The 21,678-nt window shown below is 55.7% G+C and overlaps 1 protein-coding gene across 1 annotated transcript in view; it reads left to right on the top strand.

The window, feature by feature from the left end:
• Positions 1–6,995: 6,995 nt before the first annotated feature.
• Positions 6,996–21,678, top strand: part of PDGFRB (platelet derived growth factor receptor beta) — a 38,999-nt gene continuing 24,316 nt past the window's right edge. The window contains exon 1 of the mRNA XM_007448057.1: positions 6,996–7,383. The gene's annotated coding sequence lies outside the window, so the exon portion shown is untranslated. The remainder of the gene's footprint in view (positions 7,384–21,678) is intronic.

Here is a 21,678-nt window from a genome sequence, read left to right on the forward strand (position 1 = left end):
GGAAAGAGCAGAGTTAGGGAGGCCTAAGGCCTGGGGGGCCATCCCAGCTGCTCCGTGGTACCCTCAGTGCTGTCCTCTCCCAGGGTGGAGGCAGGAGGTGCCTGCCTCTCCACAGACACCTCCTGGGGCCGGCCTGCACCCACCCCCACCCCACCTTGGGCCTGCTCTCTCCTGAGCCCTGGGTACTGGGAAAGGTGGGACAAACTGGCCCCATTTGCTGGATGAGGAAAGGAAGCAGGAAGCACAGAGAGGTCTAGGTGCCTGGCCAAGGTCACAGAGGCACAGAGCTGGGCACAGAAGCTAGGTCTCCTGACCCCACTGGCCTTTCTTGCTGCCCGGCCAGAGCGCCCAAGGGGTCCTCAGCCAGCCCTGCTGATCCTCCAAACGGCACCCCTGGTCCATGTAGTGGACGAGTGCAAGGCTATCATACATTTCGTAGCATCCTGATCATGCAAGACCCTTGGAGAGTCAACCCACTCATTTTACAGGTAGGGAAACTGAGGGCCAGAAGCCTAAAGAAAGAAAGGATTTTTTTTCCAAGTTCCCACAGCAGGTCAGTTCTGTACTGGAATCAGACCCAGGTCTTCTGATGCCCAGCTCGGCACCCTTTCACTGCATCTCTCTGAGATTGCAGGGTTTGCCCTTTCACCTGTGCTGAAATAATAACAAGAGCACCATTATTTATTGAGCATTTACTAAGTGCCAGGCATCATGCCAAGTTGTTTGCATGTGTTAATCTCATTTCATCCTCAGCCCGGTGAGGTCGGGTCATTGTTATCCCTGTTTTGCAGGTGAAGATGCTAGAGCTCAGAGAAGTGAAGTTACCTGCCTGAGGCCACACAGCAGGTGAGTGGCCTGTACGGAAGTTTTTCTTTCCTCTCCAGCTGAGCCACCTGGAAGGATAGTGAGCCTGTATGTGCCTCTCCCCTCACCCCAGGGTTTTTCTTAAACAAATACGTGATTCCTCTTCCTCCTCTAGCTTCCTCATGCAAAAGAGCCTCAGCTCCCCCCTCACCCTCACCCTTAGATGGACCCCTCAGTCAGAGACCTGAACTACCCCTCATGTGACACCTCTGAGGACACTGTAACCTTGTTTAGGAATTTCAAGCTAGGCGTCTGAAATCGCATGTCTTCCCCCACCTTGGCCTCTGACTCGCCATGTGACCTTGAGTCCTTGCCTCCCTGGCCCTCAGTGTCCCCAGGTGCCCACTGGGGACTTGTTGCTTTGGACAGCCGTCCAGCTGTGGCGCTGTGACCATGTGTGGGTGGAGAAGCCCTTCCTCGACCGTGTCGCAGCCTCTTCCTCTCTGACAGCCCCTTATCTCTGGGAGCGGCTGTTTATTGGAGCCCTCCTTCCCTCTGGCTCCCCGGGTGGGCCCCTCTTCCCTCTGGAAGTCCTCCCTCTGGGCTGCTCTCACACACCCAACCAGGGCCTTCTGGGGTGGGGCTCAGAGACGATGGCCTCATAAAGATCTTGGTGATAACTTGGTTTTTAAATCAGGTTTATGGCCCTGAAAGAAAGAGGCTCTGGGCTTAGCTTCCTGTTGGAAGTGATTTGCTTAAGAGAAGCTGGTGGGCACCACTGGCCAGCATTAGGCTTACCTAGACTGCCTCCCCATTCCCAGCCAAGCTTCGACCTCACTCTGTGACCTTGGGCAAGGAACTCTCCCTCTCTGAGCTGTTCCTGAGGTGGAAGTGAGGATGGTGATCTCTGCCCACCTTCAGGGGGCAGGTGTGAGGCTGATGGGTGAGTGCTGGAGCTGCTGGGAGCCCCTCCCCCCTCCTCTCTCCCCTCCCATTACGGGTCGTCTCCTCCTCCTGCCCCCTTCAGAGGCTGGGGCGCCACCTGCTGGCCCTTTGAGGTACTACTGGAAGGCTCACTGGCTGCCTAGTCTCAATCTTGACGCAAGATGTGCTGATTCCCCTCCCCCTCCCAGTGGAGAGACAGAGGCGTGGCCTGGGGGGGGCAGTCCCTCAGTACACAGCCACTCAGGGAGCGGAAAGGACGCTAGAGCCAGAGACCCACGGGCAGAATGTGCACATCTGAAGGAGTACTGTGTCTGACCCATTGTCCAGAGGAGATACAGAGGCCAGGACAGGAAGGTCACACTGTGAGTCAGTGGTCAAGCATGGACTGGGGCCCAGACATCCCAACTCCCAGTTGAATGCATTCCCGCAGCCTCTGGGATGGATAGAGTCAGGGTGGGGGCAGTCAGCCCACAGTCGACTACTGTAGGCTCCCTACTAGCCCCCTGCCTTGCGTCGCCTCTTGCCCTGCCTCTTGCCCCTGTTAGCCAGTCCTCCGCAGCGTACCACCGTGAGCTCATTGGTGCCCTGTTTAAAATCCTACACTGGCCCCTCCTGACCCTCAGGACAAAAGCCAGACTCCTGTCGGGCCCACAAGGCCCCTTACTGCCTCTCCAGCCTATTCCCCACCATGTCTCCTCTCTGTGCCTCAACCATTCTTTCCTTCCTGTTCAAACACACCAGGCTCTTTCTGGCCTCCAAGCTTTTGCACATGCTGTTCCTTCTGTCCAGAACACTGTTCCTGCCCCTGCATTGTAGGTGGCCTCTTAGCCTCAGGTCTCAGTTGAAATATGTCTTCCCCAGAGAAGCCTTAATCTACCTAAACAAGAACCCCACCTACCCAGCCTGTTATTCTGACTCTTTTATCACATTTGTCACAATTTTTATATTATTAATTTGTGGTTTCCTTGGTGTTTGCTTATGAGCTCTATGAGGGCAGGGCACATGGCAGGTGTTCAGTTAACTTGAATTGCATGGATAAACGGTGGGAGAAACAGAAGGGCCTGGGAGTCAGAGGCCCCATTCCAGACCCGCTGTGTGCCCTCAAGAGGGTTCTGGCCTTCTCTGAGACCCAGTTTATCCAGTGAGGGGGAGATATGTGGCCTCTGAGGGCCCTGCTGTTCTGATGATCCTTGAGCCATCTGTGCACCAGAAGGACACACTCTTGCTCCCTGGGGCACTGAGACCAAGGCCAGCTGGAGGCTGGGGAGAGGCTGAGGCGGGCAGGGTCCTGAAGCTCTTGTTAGGCCTTGGTGGTGACAGCCTGGGCCAGCATAAGCAGTTCTAGGAATCTAGGTTGGGAATGTGGCCTGAAGCCGCCACCGGTCCCTCTGCCCCACCAGCCAGCCACTATGCTGAGTGTCCAGGAGGGGAAGGGGCAGTTTCCACTGTGTGCCTCTTTTCACTCCCCCACCTGTAGGTACAGGGACCTACCAGCTCAGGGTGTGCAGGGAGGAAAGACACGGTGCTGGGGGTCAGGAGTCCTGCATTCCAGGCCCCTTCTGTCTCTGCTAACCTCAGGCGAGTCCTCTCTGCTCTCTGGGCCTCAGTTTCCATGCCTGCCGCTCTTAGGACTCCTCAGGCCCTGACATCCAAGATGACTGTGCCAATGCCTGGAACATGTGTGCTGCATCCTCACCCCAGGCTGGGGGAGCTTGGGACGGGGGGCGGCGCCGGGAGCGTGGGAGAGCCAGATGTGGTGGCTGCTGGTGCTGCCTGAGTGAGCACTGAGCTGGCCTACTGGGAATTCTCCCACTCAGGCGCCCTTTCCGGGCCCCCTCCCCAACCCCACGGAGAGCTCTGGCTTCCAGCTCTAAGCAGCGTGGGTTGGGGGGCTGAGGAGGGGGTTCAGTTCAGCCCAGTTCCCTCCTTCAGAGAAGAACATGGGCCTGAGAGTCTAGACCAGAACCTGGGTGTCCGTCCTGGTCTCATATCACAGTCACTTTCCATCACTGGGCCTCAGGCATCCTGACTATACAAGCAGCGGTTGGACCAGCTTCCCTCCAGCCCAGATGGTGGACTTCTGTGACAGCAGCTCCCAGCGACACCTGAGAATCAGGCACCTTCTGTGGAGCTTTCTCACTCTGCCCTAGTCCTGGAACAAAACACCTTCGGTGCAGGTGTTATTCAGGCCTCTCAACAACCCCATTTTACAGCTCAAAACACTGAGGCTCTTTGAGCTCAGATCATGTAATTCGTCTAGGGTCACACAGCTAGGAAGTGGCAGAGTTGGATTGGAGCTACCCATATCAGAGCCCAGGTTCTTAATCCCCGAGCGTGACACTGTGCAGTGGGGAGGGGACGTGCTGAACCCCAAGGCCTGCGGCTCCTCTCTCCCTCTGTACCCCATGCCACTTCACCTCAGGCAGTGCTCCCCACGCTCCATGCTCCGCCCACCCACTCTCAGCCTAGCCTCTCCCAAGACAGGATTGTCGGAGGCTGGACCAGGCTCCCAGCATCTGGGCAGGTGGGAGACTGCTCGTGGCTTATCCTGTCCCCAGTGGGGTTGGGGGCCACGCTGACCGCCCCGGCGTGACGACACTGCACTGCCCACTGCACACTCCTTCAGAGTACACAGGGGAAACTGAAGCCCAGAAAGCGGAGAGCTCAGCCTAGGGGTACACAGTGGTGGGCTGCAGCTGGAAGGAGGGAGACACACTATTTCAAGAACACTTCAGGCACTGTACTTAGCCCTTGAGGTGTGCATTACAAATCACAACAGTCTTTCGAGTCATTCCTTGAATTATCTTCATTTTTCAGAGGAGGACACTGAGGCTGAGAAGTTTAAGTGCCTTGCCCAAGATCATGTAGCTTGGAACTGCAGAAGCCGGGATTTGAAACCAGCTCTGTCTCCGGCTCCAGAGCCTGCCCTGTCAATCATGACCCTTCTTCCTCAACTGTCCAGCCCTCAGTGAGTGCCCTGTGGTGTTCCATGTGGTTCTGCATCCCCCAACCCCATCTCAGCTATGAGGAGGCATAGCAGTCCTGGTGCCTGCCAAGGGTTAATGGTGGTAGGGGCTAAGTGATTCCAGATGGGCCAGCCGGATGCCTGGGCTGGCCGGAAACCGGCAGCCGCCAGCTTCCCAGGGGAGCCACCAGCGGCCGCCCCCTCCCCTCTGTGCTGCATCTCTGGCCCCCAGCTGTCCCCTTGCCCTGGGGTCCACCAGCCTCCTTTCCCTAGCTAGAGTCCAACTCTAAGACACTTGTAGACAAAGCATCCCAAGGGCCCTCCAGCACAGTGAGTCCACCCGTGTTATGAACAGATGGGGAAACTGAGGCTCAGATGGGACATGGTAACTACCCAAGGCCACACAAGAAGTGCACAGCTGGGTCTCCTGACTCCCAGACTATCTATTTTGGGTACTGGGAGTTGAAATGCCTCCTTGTTCTCCCCCACTGACCTGGTCCGAGAAGTTGGGCCAAAGCTTTAGAGGTGAATGGCCAAGGCGAATGCCTGGAGGGAAGTTGTAAAGACTGATGGAATCTTTGGGCAGGAAGGCCTGACCCTGTGGTCTTTGGAGTCCCCCGTATTCCCCTGTGCCTCCATTGCCACCAAGCTGGACCAGCCCCCCTCTCTTGGGAGGCTCTCAGGGCCCCCACCACATTGCCTGGAGCTCGTCTGAGAACCCTTCTCCCTCTGTGTGGTCCAACCAGATGCTCTGCTGGGCAGTCCCCACTGGGACAAGACCAAGAAATGAGTGCAAGATAGGTTACCGTGGTTGTCATGAAATCCCAACCTCCCCCCCACCCCGCATGAACAGGAACCTGGGGTGAAGCCCAGGAGGAAAAGGGTGTAGACAGAGGGCAGGATGGAAGGAGCTCTGGGCAGAGTCAGGCTGTACCTGTGTGACCTGGGACACTTTTCTTCCCCTCTCTGGGACTCTGATTCCCCATGTGTACAGTAATGGCGGCAGGGGGACACAACCCAACTCTATGTCCTTTTAAAATGATGCCCTTGGTCAGGAGTCTGTGATTAGAGACACGTTCTGATCCGAGGAAATGACGGTTGAAAAAGTGAGGGGGTGAGAAGCCCAGGGGCTCCCAGAGGAACCTCGGCAGACCTTAGTGCAGAGGATGGAAACGGAACACAATGGGCACCCGAAAATGAATGAGAGATGGGGAAGGGATAACCCAAGAAGAAGGTGGGACAGGAGGGCCGGTTGACACTGCAGTGTGGGTCTTCCGCTGGGGTCAGATCACCTGTATCTGTTCCACCATGTGACTCACGAGGCCTGGTTCTGCTCTAGCTCTGCCATAGCTGTGTGAGCTTGCGAAGCTCATCTCACTCCTCTGGGCTTCAGTTCCCTGTCTATACAGTGAGGAAGTAATTCTTTCCTGGTAGTCCAGGGGTTTTGAGATGATGGAGGAAGATGTCTGGAAATCTGAAATTTTTTCTGGATGACTTTGGGCATGTCTCTTTCTCTCTCTGTGCTAATTCGCCCCTGGACCTTGATTTCTTCTTATGAGAAGTGACTGATAACCTCAGAAGGGCTTTCTCTCTCTTCCAAGTCACCTTTTCTCAGAAGCCCTTTCTGATTCCCTTAAGCCTCTGCGAGTGCCCCTCTGAATGCACTCTCAGGCCCCCTGCCCTCCCTGGGCACTGTCTCTCCCACTAGCCTAGGTACCCTGAGGTCAGGGACTATAACTTACTACTGCATCCCAACACCCAGCACAGTGTCTGGCACGTAGTAGGTGCTCAACAAGCTTGTTTAAGGAATGAATGTCGATGGAATCAACCGGATAGGTTATCAGAGCTCCTTTTACAGATGGGAAAGCTAAGGCACAGAGAAGGGACCCAGCCCCAGGTGCCACGGCAAGGGGAGTCTGCCACCCGAGACAGGCATCAGGTGAGTGGGGCCAGGCCACTCTTTAATGAAAGTGACTCAGCGGCTGGCTGGCGGGGGCTGCGGAATTTCTAAACATCTCCTCACATCCTGAGTGAGCAGGCTACGGGAGGGAGCAAGCAGAGGGAAAAGAGGAAGAAAAACAAGAAACTTGGGGGAAAAGAAAGAGGGAGGGGGAACTAAAATTGAAAACAGACGCACGCGTCCACCCTCCCCGCCCCCAGCCCCCTTCTCCCAGCTGAGCCAATCAGAGGCCGCCCTGCAGCCTTTCCCCCAAAGTGGGGGGGGGGGCAGGGAAGCCCACGGTGGTGTGAGCTCCTGGGGCTGCCAGCAGCCCGCAGTCCCTGCCCGCCCAGTCTGGAGCCGGAGAGAAGGAGGGACTAGGAGAGCGCCCGGGCCCCTCTGACCAGCGGCACCCGGCAGCAGCCTGTGCCGAACGATACAGACAGACAGATCCAGGGCGGCCCCTCCTGGCAGCCCTGCTCCTCCAGAGGGATGCTTTGGGAGTGAGACCACTCCTCACCCCCATAGCCCCTCACTCCCTCCATTCTCCTGAGGCTCTGGGAGGCTGCAAAGGTCCTCACTGCCCTCCTACCCTGCCGCTGCCCAATTTCGGGTCCAGCAAAGTCTTTCTGATAACAGGAGAGGGTAGGCAGTGAGGAGGTCTTCCTGGAGGAGGTGACAGCCCAGAGCCTGGGACCTTGCCCACACTTCAGAAGGCATCAGCAGCAAGGTAAGTGCTGGGAAGAGGAGGGAACCCCAGCCCCTTGTCCTGTCCCCTTGTCCCAGACTGCGCCTTCTTGGGTAGGTCAAAAAATGGAAAATATTTTTAACCAAACCAGATGGGAGGAGGCCAGGAGGCTGTTGGCGACATCAGGGCTGGAGGAGCCAGCTCTCTCCTGCTCAGGCTGCTTCTGGGGTCGGTGCCCCCTGCCCTCATCAAACAAATCTCTGAGGTTTCTGGGTGCCGAGCGGGGGTGGGGGCGGGGGCTCCAAAGCAAAGCACCGCCTGTGTGGGGGGTGGCGGGGAGAGCTGGGAGGGGTGTGAGAGGGGAATTGAGAGATGGCCAGCAGGGTACATGGCAAGATGACCTAGCAGGGAACGGGGACCTCAGATCCACTGCATCTGTCCCTGGGCCCAAGCCTTGTCCCTAAGAATCTGTCTGGCTCTAGGCCAGTCGGCCGCCAGGCAACCTCTCAGGATTTAAATGGATTTGCAAATTTTCCAGATTCCTAAGATGTCCTTCCAAACCCCCAGCGGCTGGGAAAGTGTGAAGGCGAGGGGGCCATGGCAGGCCCGTCCTGACAGTCACAGTCGTGCAGCCTGGGCGGGGGGTTTGGGATCTGGCAGTCAGATCTGGGGGCCCCTCTGTGAAGGAGGAGGGTTGGCTGCTGGGCCCTTTCCTCTGGTCCCAGGCAGCTGTTCAGGCCTCCTCACTGTCTCCCTCCTTCTTAAATATGAATCTGATCCCTTCTGTGAGTCTCCCTAGTAGAAGGTGCCTATAGAAAGCCCAAACTCTTAATAGCGGCTGCCACTGATTGACACTTACTGCAGGCCAGGACCCTGTGGAGTGTTTTATAAGCATGATCTCATGTAACACTCACCAGCAAATCCAGAGGCAGGGACTGATTTTATACCCTATTTATGAGTGAGGAAACTGAGGCTCACAGCAGCCACAAAACTGTACCACACAGCTAGTAGGTGGCAGAGCTCACGGAGATAGTAGACTGCCTGCCCCATCACGCCAGACTTGGGCTTTGTGTTCCTGCCGGTCAGATCCCAGGATTCCCAGAAGGAATCTTCATGATCCTGCCAGTGGGCATGCCCTTCCTTACCACTTTCCCTTTTCCTTCAAGGGCCCTCCCTATTCTACCTCCTCCAGGCAGCCTTCCCAGGTTCTTCTGGTCTTCCAAGAGCTTACTATGCCCGTCATCCTGGAGCCTTGTTGCTTGACCCTCTCTTTCTGTTCGTGTTCCGTTTACACATCAGAGATTGTTTGGGCCCCAGGCTTCCCCATCTTGTGTTCTGGCCCCAGTGTTCCCAGGAGGCCAGTGGGGCTGAGAAAATGTAGTTGTGAAGGGGAGGAGGGACTGACTGAAGACCTTGTGTTCCCAAGGGTGAGCCCAGAACCCAGGCCTCTTGTCTTCCTTCAGGTGCCTTTCCAGAACCTATGTGTGTCCCCCAGACATTTTCCTATATGTCAAGGGGGGGAGTGTCCCTGCCTCTGTGATCCCAAAGTGCACAGAGGCCTCTTACGAGATCTTCTGAAATCAGGCAGTCCTCCCCTGCCTCCAAGCATCAGGGCCCTGAATCCACAGCACTTGGGGACATGCAGACCATGTCGGTCACCATCATGGAGTGCTTACCCTGTGCTGGGCACAGAGCCTGGAATCTCGTACGCCTTATAATCCCCACAACAGGTTTCTGGAATCGGTATTATTCTTACCCCTGTTTTGTTTTGTTTTGTTTTGTTTTTTTAACATCTTTATTGGAGTATAATTGCTTTACAATGGTGTGTTAGTTTCTGCTGTATGACAAAGTGAATCAGCTATACGTATACATATATCCCCATATCCCCTCCCTCTTGCGTCTCCCTCCCCCGCTCCCTATCCCACCCCTCTAGGTGGTCACAAAGCACCGAGCTGATCTCCCAGTGCTATGCAGCTGCTTCCCACTAGCTATCTATTTTGCATTTGGTAGTGTATGTATGTCCATGCCACTCTCTCACTTTGTCCCAGCTCACCCTTCCCCCTTCCAGTGTCCTCAAGTCCATTCTCTACATCTGCGTCTTTATTCCTGTTCTGCCCTTAGGTTCTTCAGAACCTTTTTTTTTTTTTTGATTCCATATATATATGTGTTAGCATACGGCATTTGTTTTTTTTTTCTGACTTACTTCACTCTGTATGACAGACTCTAAGTCCATCCACCTCACTACACATAACTCAGCTTCGTTTCTTTTTATGGCTGAGTAATATTCCATTGTATGTATGAGCCATATCTTCTTTACCCAGTCATCTGTCGATGGACATTTAGGTTGCGTCCATGTCCTGGCTATTGTCTTACCCTTGTTTTGAAGACAAGGAAAACAAGGCTCAGAGAAGCTAAGTGACTTTCCCAGGGTCACACAGTTAAGAGTTGGTATTTAGGCCGAGGTCTACCTGAAACCAAAGACTTAACCCCCTTGCTCCCAGGTCCACCCGGGCCCTGGCTTGGTCCTGAGTGAGGAAGGAGACCATCTGGTGAGTCCCCTCCCTTCAGTGGCGATCGGGCAGCCCTCCCTCCTCTGTGGGAAGAAGAGCTGAGACTTCTAATTGCCCACAGATGTGGGGCAGCGGAAAGCACCGTGGGTTCAGAGTCAGGAGACCCAGCGCTGGTCCTGGCCCGACTCAGATCCACTGTGTGGCCAACCTCAGGCCCCCACGTCCTCTTTCTTGCTGCGTCCGCATCTGGAAGGCAGTGGGCACGGTGGGTAAACAACACCAGGTTTGGGCATCTGATGAGCCCCCCTTGGCTCTGGCTGACTGTGTGACCCTGGGCTAACGCTCTGCCTCTCTGGGCATCAGGCCCCTCCTCTGTGAGCAGTAGGGTGGGATGCAGGGTCCACAAAGTAATAATACAGATAAGGTGCTTAGCACAGTTCCTGCATCTCCTGGGGCTGGACTTAATGCCAAAGGCTAAGAGAGAGCAGCTGCTCTCCCCGCCTCCTGCACGGGACGACCTGGCTGTGAAATTGGTCTGCACCTCATGAAGTGCTATGCCCACAGAAGGGAAGGGACCTGGGCACCACGGGTGTGCTAAAGGCTCAACTCTATCCTCCAGGCACAGTCTGGCTCTGAGATCAGCTGCCTTCTAGGTTGAAGGAGGGGACTCTGGGTGCTTTGCTCAGGACAGGCTTCTGAGTGGTGAGGAGGGAGGAAGGAATGAGAGAGGCCCCAGACGTTCCTGAAATGTACCCCCTCACCCCATTTCTTGCACGTGGCTCAGAACCCTGTAGGCAGTGGATCCTTGGAAGGGGGAGATCTTCCTGCCCTGTTTTCCACAGCTCCCGCAACCCTCCACCATGTCTCCCCAGCATCAGAGAGACGCTGTAACGCCTCAACTGGGAAGCCATGTGTGCAGGATGACAGAACTGGGACCAGCCCTCTCTGAGCACTTTCATTGTGCTTTACATCCGTTACCAACAAGTCCACTGCTGTATTCCTTAGCACTTGGAACAGGCCTGGCATTCAGTGAGTGCTTAATAAATATTTGCTGAACTAATTTAATCATCGCAAACCACCTCGAGGAGTGGATATAAACTCTCCATTTTACATTATGAAGAAATGCCCAGAGAGGTTAAGAGGTTAAGTCAGTTGCCCAAAGTCCCACAGCCAGGATGTGATGGAGCCAGGATTTAAACCGGGTGTTTTTGACTCCAGAGTCCACGATTGAGAGGCTGGGTGGGTTCTGGATCTCAGCTGTGGTGCCACTCAGAGCTCCAGAGGTGGTCATCAGACCCAGGAATCCATCCTGTGCGACTGTGGGTGAGTCAGTCCCTCTCTGGGTCTCAGTTTTCCCATCAGTAAAACAAGGAGTTTGAACAAGATGATCTCTGAGCTCCTTCCAGCCCTAAAACAATTCCAGGATTCCAAGCCACACCAGCCCAGATTGGCAGCTGCACAAGCTCTGTTGTGTACTCAGGGATCATGCATATTTAACTTCACAGTGAAAGGGTTTTTTCTTACCCTTTTTCTACACATTACAGAAAGTGGTCAGGATCGATGACCTCTAATGGAAAACAGTGCCCTATAACAAGGAGGAGGGACCTTCTGACAATCAGAGCGGCCTGTTAATCACTCAGTTTCTTGGGGAGCTCTGAGGTCCTGTTTTCCCAGTGCCCACAGCCCTATTTTCCTGGGATGCTGAGGAAGGAGGGTCAGGAGGACTGCCTGTGGGTGTGTGTGTGTGGATGCTGTGACCCTTTGCTGATTTTCGAACTTCATAGGCTCTGATTTCAAAAGGATGCAAGGCTTTGGCCCATGGTAGATGAATGAATGATGGGCTCCAGAGGCAAGGGAATGGATGCAGAGACCCACCTCTAGTGGGAGAAGTGTGGAATTCACACACTGTTGCTTCCAGTGTAGAAGCCCCTCCCAAGACTTCAGGCCCAGAAGCCTCAGGCAAAAGAGCTTCCTGAACCCCCCAGGCCATGACCCCAGGATCCGCCTTTCCCAGATGCTTTCTGGGACGCCCCAGCCCAGCCTAGTGCAGGAGGTTGAAACTCAAAGTGTATTTGCTTTAACTGCATTAGTACCCTCTCTTCTCCTCGCTTCAGATCAGAGCTATGTAATGTCTCAGGTGTCCAGAACCTTTCATCTGCCAGAGGTACCAGCTTCCCTGCCCTGTGATAGAAAGGGTTGTCGCTTGGGAGGTAGGGGCAGCAGGGCCAGGGCGGTCAGACAGTTCCTGAAGGTCAGAAGTAAAGGGGATTATGGGGATCACTGTGTTCAACTTCCTTACTATATGCACGGGAAACTGAGGTCCAGAGAAGAGGAGGGACGTGCCTCAGGTCCTACAGGTTGTCAGCGATAGCACTGAGCCCAGGACCCGGCCTGCAGGTCTGGACTTTCCTCTGTGGCAGCGCATGTGCTGAATCTTCACCATCCACCTCTGTGGTCCAGGGCTTAGGCTCCAGCTCTCCCCGGGGTGAGGCCACAGGGCAGAGTTTCGGCTGAAAAGGAGCAACACCATCCCGACGAGGGATGGGAAACCCTCAGGGTAGTCTTGTGGACCATGGAGCCTTTGGTTACATCACTTCTCCATTCTGGCCATAATTTCCTTTTACATAAAGTGATGGGGTGGGGGGCAAGGGGACAGCTCAGTGACCCCAGAGGTTCCATCCAGCTCTGTTCTTAGCCCCTGAGAGCTTCTGCCAGCCTTTGTGTGGATATTTCACATGTTGTTGCTGCCCTGGTTACCTTCTGTCCTGGGAAGTGGAATCATAAGGGCTGTGACACGTCCTCTTCTAGCTTCTCCACTCCTGAGGCTGAGCCTAAGCGGTCATGGATGGTGTGGGGGAAGTTCCAGAGTCAGCCCCAGAGGGCAGGGCTCAGATTTACAAGCCTGTCACTGAAGCCCTAAAAGTAAAGGCTCAGGTGTGACTCAGTGGACCGTGGGCTACTCCTGTGTTAACTGTATTTGCGTCCTTATCAGCCCCCAGGCTGGGGCCTTTCTGCTGAATGGATAATGAAAGAGTGATAAATAAGTGTAGGGGAGAGATGGATAAACAGGTTGGTGGATGTCTGCATGGATGGATGGATGGACGGACAGACAGTTGGCCTCCCCTCTAGTCCAGGGAGCAGGGGTGACTTCATGAGCATTCAGCATGTGCAGTCACAGCGGGCTCCACGCTTAGAAGGGCCTAGCATTGCCTTGAAATGCTGAATAGTTTTTTAACAAGGGTCCCTGCGTTTATATTTTGCACCCGGCCCCGCAAATTATATAGCTGGTCCTGCCAGGGAGTTCAGGCTGGGTTTGAGATGGCTCCATCCCTGAGACTGGTCTCGCTGCCTCCACTGTCCCCATTCTAATCCACGGCCTCCCACAAAATGCCAACCTACTCCCGTCACTCTCCTTTGTGGAGGCCCCCCGTCCCCATAAGGGCTTGGACTTGCACCATTGTCACTGCCCAACCAGCAGCTAGCCCCCTACTCTCACTGTCAATACCCTGACAAGCTCTCCAGGGCAGAGCCCAAGCCCTTATTCAGCACCCCAAACTTTTCCCAGAGTGGCCTCTGCCCTTCATCTCTGCCCATCCCCTGCCTCTTTGCTGAAGAGCCCCAGTTTCTAGCCTAACAGATGTCTCTCTGCCACCACCCGGATGCCTCGCGATCTCCCCCTTCCCTAACTGCTCATGCAGAGCTTCTGTGGAATACCCTTCCCTGGCATCGTCCACCACAGAACCCAACTCAAGGCCACCCTCTCCCCCCTTGAAATCGTCCTATAATCATAATAATTACCATTTACTGAGCGCCTGTTATACGTCAGGAGCCTTTCCTCATCATCTCTAACCCTCACAGCAATGGAAAAGGATATCTTTTTTGCTGTTTTCCAGAAAACTGGGACTCAGGGAAGTTAAACTCAGAGAGGTCACATGTTTATGAGGTAGTAGAACCGGGACTTTGACCTGGGTTAAGAGGCTTCTAGCTGGGACTGCGGCCCCCGGCCTCGCTGAGCCCCTCCATGCGCTTTCACTGCGCCGGGAGGCGTCAGGCACAGCCTGCTGGCATCAGGGTCCCATATGTCTGTGCTGCCCCCTCACCAGCCCGTCCCATCACCTCCTTGGAGGGGAAGGGTCACCATCGCCTGCCTATCCCAGTTTCCCAGCCCAGCGAGTGCTGAGCTTTTAGGGGGCAGCTGAGGACCAGAAGAGCTGACTCTACACAGCCATTTGATCTCTCATGCTGGGTAAGCATCTATTGAGCACCTACTGTATGCCTAATCCCATATGAGGAACTTGAAGGCATCCCCCAAATTGTTAGATGGGTTTCCTCATTTGTGAAAAATCCAACTAAGAGGCCAAGACAAAGGTAGAAGAAAGAGCTGCTTGGCAGACAGTGGACTGGGAGTCATTAGACTTGGGTTCTGGTCCTGGGTTGGCCTTTAAATCCTTGAGTGTGCCAGGAGGAGACCCGACCCTACCCAAGCTGAGCCTGCTGACAATACCAATAACAACTGCAGCTACCCTTCCTGGCTTTCCCATCACCCCATTTCCCACACGCATCCTTTGCTGACAAGCTTAGCCTAGCGGGGTCTCAAGGCCAGCGAGTGAGTGAATGAGTGAGTGACTTACTCTCCCGTGAGTGAATGAAGAACAGTCACGTGGCCACTGACTTGGCGGAGGGCTGTGCGCCAGGCCCTGCTCTGAGTATTTTCCTTGTATTAACTCATTCAAAGGCCTTGACGACTCGATGACGAGCCCTGACTTACAGATGGGAAACCCGAGGCACAGGGAGGCTGAGTAACAGTTAAGTGGGAGACTCGGGGTGAGCGACTGGAGGAAGGGGTGAAAGAACAGATGCTGGGAAAGCCAGAGGGGAGTGAAGCGTGGGCGTTTTCTCCCCTCTGGCTCTGCTGCCCAGGAGGGCTCTGAGGGGAATCTCAATGCTCCGTAATTGGCAGCAATTAGCCGCAGGTTCTCCTTAGCTAGCTGCCCTGCCCGATGTGCCGGCTCTGGGCTGCTGGGGGAAGGCCGCGTGCTGGTGGGTCAGTCTGAATGGCCGAGGCCTGCCCCCTGCCCACTTGGCTCTGAGAACCATTTTATGTGTGGCCCCCACCCCGGCCCAGGGCTGATCTCGGGCTGGCAGCAGCCAGGGGAACAGAAGCTTTGCTTGTCTGCGCCTGCTGCGCCCCCCCTCCCCAGCCTCAGCCTGGGACCCCTCTCAGGGGCTCCTCTGGCTGCCAGGGCCTGAAGCTCCCCGTTGCCATGGCACCGGCTGGAGATGAGACTCTGGGGGTTGGCTGCGGGGGGCGGATTTCAGGGAGGGCAGCCGAGGGATGGTGGAGGCCTGGAACTCTGCAGCTGCAGAGGCCCCCAGGCCCTCTGTGAACAGTGGAAGGGGTGCTGGAGCTTCAGCAGGGGCAGGCCTGGACCCTGAGCGCAGCAGGCCTGTGGCAGAGCTGACCACGCACCTTAGCCTGACTACCGGGATGCTCTTTATCAGAGGCGTCTGGGACAGGCCTCGTGGTAGACCAGAGACCTACTTGGGCACTGCCTCTGCCAGACCCAGGCTGTCCTCAGCAGAGACTCCTCTCCTCAGCCTAAATGCTTACCCTCAGACTCTGCACTGACGTCGCAGAAAGGTTCTGAGTTCTACCCTTACTTGACTTCCAAATTCCTGGGTGAGCTGGGGTAGATCCCTTGCTCACTCTGCCCCTGAGTGAGGGAGGGACAGGACTGTAACCTCTGAGGATCCCTCATCCCTGAGAGCCTGGATTCAGTGTGGACCCCATTAGGGCGAACCCATGTGGGAGTGTTTCTCTATGATCAGACCTGTTTCTGGGCAGAAGCTAGGCAGTCTAGCAGAGCAGTTAAGAATACAGGTTTGGAGTCAGATGGGCCTGAGTTTGCATCCCAGCTCATCATTGGCTTATTACTTATTGGCTGTGTGACCTTGGGCAAGTTGCCATACCTCTCTGAGACTTAGTCTCCCCTTCTGTGAAATGGGAATAATGATTGTATCCTCCTCACAGGATTGTTGTGAGGATAAAACAAAATCCCCAGGTCATCTCATTTAGCAGAGTGCCTAGCTCTGAATTAGTAAGGGCTTTTGTTTGTTTTCAGATTGTGGAGCATCAGAAAAATGAATGGGAAGAAAAACATCCTTGTTGCAGGGTGGGGGGCGTTGGCATTGGTGAATGGAAGCAGGACCAATGGGTAGAGGATACGATGAGACAGATTGTGCTCAATGGAATAAAAATTTTCAAATAGTCTGACCTCTGAGGATCCTGGGCTGTCCAAGAATGGAATGGGCTGCAGGTGAGGTAGTGAGATCCCTATCATGGGAGGTGTGCAGTTGGAGGCTGGACAACCCCTTTGTTTGCAGAAAGGGTGGGGGAGATGTGAATTGGGAGTACTTACAGCCCCTCCCAGCCCTAAGATCATAGGGCTCTGTGAAAGATGGTGTGACTTTCTCCCCCGCTTATCCTGCCAGGTTCACCTGGCTGCAGGAGACTGATGGAGAGGTTGGAAAACAGAGGGTGAAAGAATAAACCTGGTGAATTGTATACTGAGCTCGTACTGTGTGCCAGGCACAAGCTTGACATCTTTGCCTCCTGCCTGAGTGAGGCTGTCACATGAGTGTTGAGCCTGTGTGCTGTCAGTCTGCCCAGGATCGAGCACCAGCTCCAGTACTGGTGAAATCGTTGGGCAAACGGTTTGACCTCTCTGTGCCTTGCTTTCCTCGTGTGTAAAATGCGGAAGCAACACTGATGTCATGGATTGTTCTGAGATCCTTCACGTTCAGGCCTTAGCCCAGGCTTTGGGTGATGAGAACTAAATCATAGGTAGTTATTCTTTTTGTTATTTTCAAGGCCTTCTAAGTCCTTGTTCCTTTTTGAACGGGCCACTGGGGCCTAGCTGGGATCCAGAGGACTCTAGTCCAGGGATCACTGGGCCTGGGCAGAGCCAGGCCATATGGGCCGGGGAGTGGCCATTGGGATGAACAGGGAGGCCAGCGAGGCGCCGGGGGAGGCAAGCAGTGCTTGCTCTGCTGGCGGGTGGACAGGCGTGTGCAGTGGGCCTCCCTCCCTCCCTGACCTCCTTCTCAGGGCCGCTTCCCAGCCCATGTGGGGACCCAGTCCCCCTCCCCTGCGCCCCCAGCGGCCATGAGGCACACACTGAGCGCTTTCCCATGAACTGTTCCAAGGAGCTTGGCCTGCTCCCCCTACCCCCAAGTGCGGGTGAGGGGGTGTGCAGGAGCAGGGGCTCGGACTGGGGGGATCAGCCCGTTCTTTATCAGCCTGACTCCGATCCAGACAGATGTTTCGTCTTATTTTGAACTTCCAGAAAATAGGTCATTTCTTTCCATTGTGTCCCTGGGGAGGCCTCCTGGGGAGAGGAGCACAGAGTGAGTGACAAGAGCATGGGGGCCTCACTTGGGCCCCTGGGGAGCTGGGAGGACAGCATCCTCCCCCCTCTGTCATGATGAGCCATCTGTCAGCAGGGCCAGGGCTTGAAGGGTCTTAAAGGCTGGGCTAAGAAGCTGGCCTTTACTGAGGGCGGATGGAGAGCCATGGAGGTGCCAGGGAAGGACATGGTCAGATGGGGATTTCGGAGATGTTCCTCTGGTTAGGGTGTGAGAACAGGCAGGAGGGGACAGACTGGAGGTGATAGGGGAGGGGTTGGTACAATGGGGCAGGCAGAGGCCACCAAGTTTCTGCTGGAGGGGGCAGGGATAGGGGCATCAGATTGACGGTCCATGGAACTAGCACTGTTCTTCCACTCACTTGGACTTCCAGAACAGCTGGATCCCATGCCGGGCCCCAGCTTAGCTGATTTCTGCTGCTTTGTTTGGGAGACCTCATAGGTACCTGGAAAGCAGGAAGGTCGTCTGGGTCTAGAAGCAGCATGGCAGAGAGTTGGGCCTGGGTGATCAAGCTGCATCACTGTGTGATTTGGGGCAGGTTGCTCACCCTCTCTGACCTCCATGTGATCCTGAGGTCTGTGGGGAGATTCAGGGTGTAGGGTGGAGTGCTGAGCCTTTAGCGGCAGAAGGGGCATCGGATCGAGAGGGGCAGGTGAGAGCCGCATAGCCTCAGCCCCTTCCCAGCTTTCTATCCGCAGCCCGTAACTATCTCCCAACCCAACGGAAACTGCTCTCCTTCCTGGCTCCCAGGAGGGGGTTCCCCTACCTGTGTTGCAAGATTCTACCTAAAACTTAGCCCACTTGGGGTAAAGCCCACATGGGCCACACTCTCTGCCATCACTCTTGTACTTTCCCAACCGCTGGCGGGAAGGCTCAGTCTCCGGCTCCAGATGCCTCTTGCCCCTACACACGCCTGGGACTGGAGAGCTGGCTGCCTTCTTCGAGCTGAGTCACGACATCCTGGCTAGGGCCCCTCCCCCGCACCCTACCCCCACCCCAGCATTCTAACTCAGCACAGCTTCTTCCAGAGCAGGGTCCTGAGAATCACTCCATGTCAGCCCCAGAAGTGTTCCTAGGACAGCCCTGCCCACCCTGTGTACAGATGGGGAAACTGAGGCTCAGAGAGGGGCAGGACCAGGGTGACAGGGCTGAGCTAGAACCCACATCCGTTACTCTCAGCCAGGGATCTGTCCCCACAGTTTGTGTCAGGGGCTGTGAAGTGTCTGTGGTGTGGAGGAGAGAGGACTAGACCACCGGGCAGGAGACCGGAGTCTGTGTCCCCCCTTCTGCCAGCAACTTAGCAAGTCACCTCCTCTGAGTCTCTTTCCAATCCCCGCCAGGCTGGGACAATGCAGGGAAGGTGATATAAAGGTCTGTGTGTGGCAAGGGGGGTCGGTATCCTGTGGGGAGGGAGGTAGCAGCAGCTGTGGTTTGAACCCTAGGCTCTGAGCCACCAGCCTCACATCTGAGCCGGGGCTGGAGGCAGGGGCTGCCCAGTCAGGTGTGCTTCAGTTCCCCATTGGTCAACTGAGCCCAGGATTGCCTAGGTCAAAACACTGAGACCTATCCCTGTCCTTTTCCAAGCCTCAGTTTCCCCATCTGTACAGTGGGGCACGGTAAGGGGGCTGGATCAGATAGCTGGCTCCTGAGGGCCTTGGAGCTCTGACATTCCAAGACTCTGACCCCACGGCCGGGCCTCCTCCTCCCTCTGGCATCTTGTTTATTCAGAGCATCCCTGGGCCAAGACTGCTGGCCTCAAGCGCCCGCTTCTCCCTGAAGCAGGGCTTCCTCCCACCCCCATTTCACTGCTATTTCTACGCAGCCTGTTCCCCACCTCCAGACTGAGTGTCCCTCTGCCCACTCAGATACGCAGCCCCTCCAAATTCTAAACTAGGTCAGTGCCAGCTCCCAAACCCTCTCCTCCGCCACATTCTCATCTCAGAAAATGGTATTGTGCCGCCAGCACACACACACTCCTGCCCGCTAGTACTCTAAGCCAGACATAGGGGTGGGGCTTAGGATACCTCTCTCTCCAGCCGCCCTACATCAGATCACCAAGTCCTGTCATTCTGGGCTGGATAAATCTCAGTCCAGTCTGTTTCCATCAGTCCCCGCTGGCCTCAGCCCAGCCAAACCCAGTAAACAGAGGAATGGTGGCAGAGCAGTCTGCCTTGGCTCAGTCTCTGCTCTGTGTTCCTAGGCAACTTCCATAAGCTCTCTCTGCCTCAGTTTCCCCATCTAAAATGGGACGATCCTTGTATCTACCTCATAGTGTTGTCTGAGGAACAAGTGAGTAGATCTATGTCAAGTGCTCAGAACGGCACCTGGCACAGTAAGTACACAACACGTGTTGGATCTGTGGCTTGTCTGTGCCCACATGTGCACGTGTGTTCAGGTGAGTTTGGGGTACCGTGTGCACATGCTCTGTGCGTGTTGTATGTGCACAGCTTTGCTTGTGCCGGGTATACATGTGACTTGCCGCGCATGTGCGCACCTCACGTGGGCACATGGGACAGCACAGAGGCTGCAGTCTGGGCGCCGTGGAGCTGTGTGTGTGCATGTGTGGGTGTGCACGTATCTGGTGCCGACGTGAGGGCTGGGCACACGCAGGGCCCACTGTACACGGGTGTGTTTCAGAGCAGTGTGTGAACGAGCGCGTAGGCAGGAGCCTGTGCTGTGTGTGCACGTGCTCTCCGTGTGCAAGCCCCCCCCCTCTGGCAGCCATGCAGCACACCCCCGCCCCCAGCCTGCCTGTGTCGTGGGAGCCTCGGGACCCCGAGGGAGGGAAGCTGCTGCTAGCGGATGTGGCCAAGATGGACTGGATTTATTTAGATTAAGGCAGTGGGAACGGAGTGGAAGCTTGTATGAGCAGGAAGGAGAGAAGGCTGGGGCTCTCACAGTGACTCCTCAAGCACGCTTGCTCTCCTGGGCTTGGGGTCCTCTGCTCACTTGGGGTTCTCCCCTGGACCAAGGGAGGGGTTCCCTCTGACTCACTGTGAGGAGCTGGGCAATTATCTCATCTTTGGACCTCTGTACCCCCAACCTGGCCAAAATAGGAGGAATCACGAGAACTCGCCTCATGTGCAAAGCGGGGGTATCTCTGAGGGTCCCCTCCCTCTCTCTGCTCCAAGGGCCTCCCCAGGCAAGAGAGTGTGTGGCAGGAAGGGGGATGCCTCCTCCCTGACTATGACACCCACCTTGTCCCAGGTGGCTCCTCCTTGGAGCGCAGCCCTGCCCCTGAAGAAGGGGAGTGGTCACAGGCAAGTCCCCTACCCCCATATCAGCCACCTGGGCCCCTCTGGGGTCGGCTGGAAATACAGCAGCCCCTGGGAAGCACAGAAGTCTATAAGGCGTTGGATGGACAACTGGGGGTGTCAGGGAATCATCCAAGATGGTCCAGGAGGTCATGTCCCAAGCCCCACTCTGGTTCTTCCCAGTCCACCGGCCTGTGGCCCACGCCACGCTTACCCCTGCCACCTCCTGAGTGTCCACATCACCCGTTTATTTGTCTGGAAGTCACCTGAAAGACTGAAGTCCAGAGACGGAAGCAACTTGTCAAAGTACACACAGCAAATCTGGGACCAAATGGTCAGGGGATTGAATCCATGGAATGAGATGGCTTATGGATTCTCAGTCTACGTCAGCCTCAGGAATGTTGCCCTTCCTCCCATCAGTCCCTACGTCTCCAAACCACCCTGGCAGGAATAATAGTGACCAGAATCTTCTCTCTGGCAGTTTTAGAGCAGAATGGCTCTTTGAGATGACCCATCCAAACCTCTCCCTGTGTGGATGGGGAAACTGAGTCCCAGAGAGGGCTGGAGACACACTCAGTCTCAGAGTAGGTCTGAAGCCCCATGTGAAATGCTCATTTCATAAAGAGAGAAGCCAGTCCAAGAACCCTGGTTGTCCATACTCTCCCGAAGGTGGCTGCACTCTCCCTGAGCTCCTGTGCCCAGCCCATCCTCTCCCTGCAGCCTGATTCTGTCTTTTTGCTGTGACTGGGCCGTGACTCTGTCCGTCTCTGGGCCTCTGCTGCCCGTTCAAGAAGGCCCCTCGAAGCTCAGAGTCTCAGGGACTCTAAGCCCCCTTAGCGCCAGGCCTAGCAGGAGAGGAGCCACGGTCGGGGGTGGTGGGGGAGGCCGCTTGCCCGCCCAGGGGCCCAGCCCACAGCCTTCCAGAGCCAGGCCAGTCCTGGTTGCCTGTGACCTCCCATGTCCAGGCCAGCCCACCAAATTCCTCCTTTAGAATAATAAACAGTGTGGCCAGCCAGGGAGGCCAGGAGGGGAGGGGCAGGGAGGCTGAAATGACCCCCTCCCCCAGCCTCCGCTGCTAACGATTTTCTTTGGCTGAGATCTCTGGTAGGAAGGGGGGATCCAGAGGGGCACCCACCAAGGGACAGATA

The sequence above is a fragment of the Lipotes vexillifer genome, unplaced genomic scaffold, assembly GCF_000442215.2.
Source record: "Lipotes vexillifer unplaced genomic scaffold, Lipotes_vexillifer_v1.1 scaffold121, whole genome shotgun sequence".
NCBI classification, from domain to species: domain Eukaryota; kingdom Metazoa; phylum Chordata; class Mammalia; order Artiodactyla; family Lipotidae; genus Lipotes; species Lipotes vexillifer.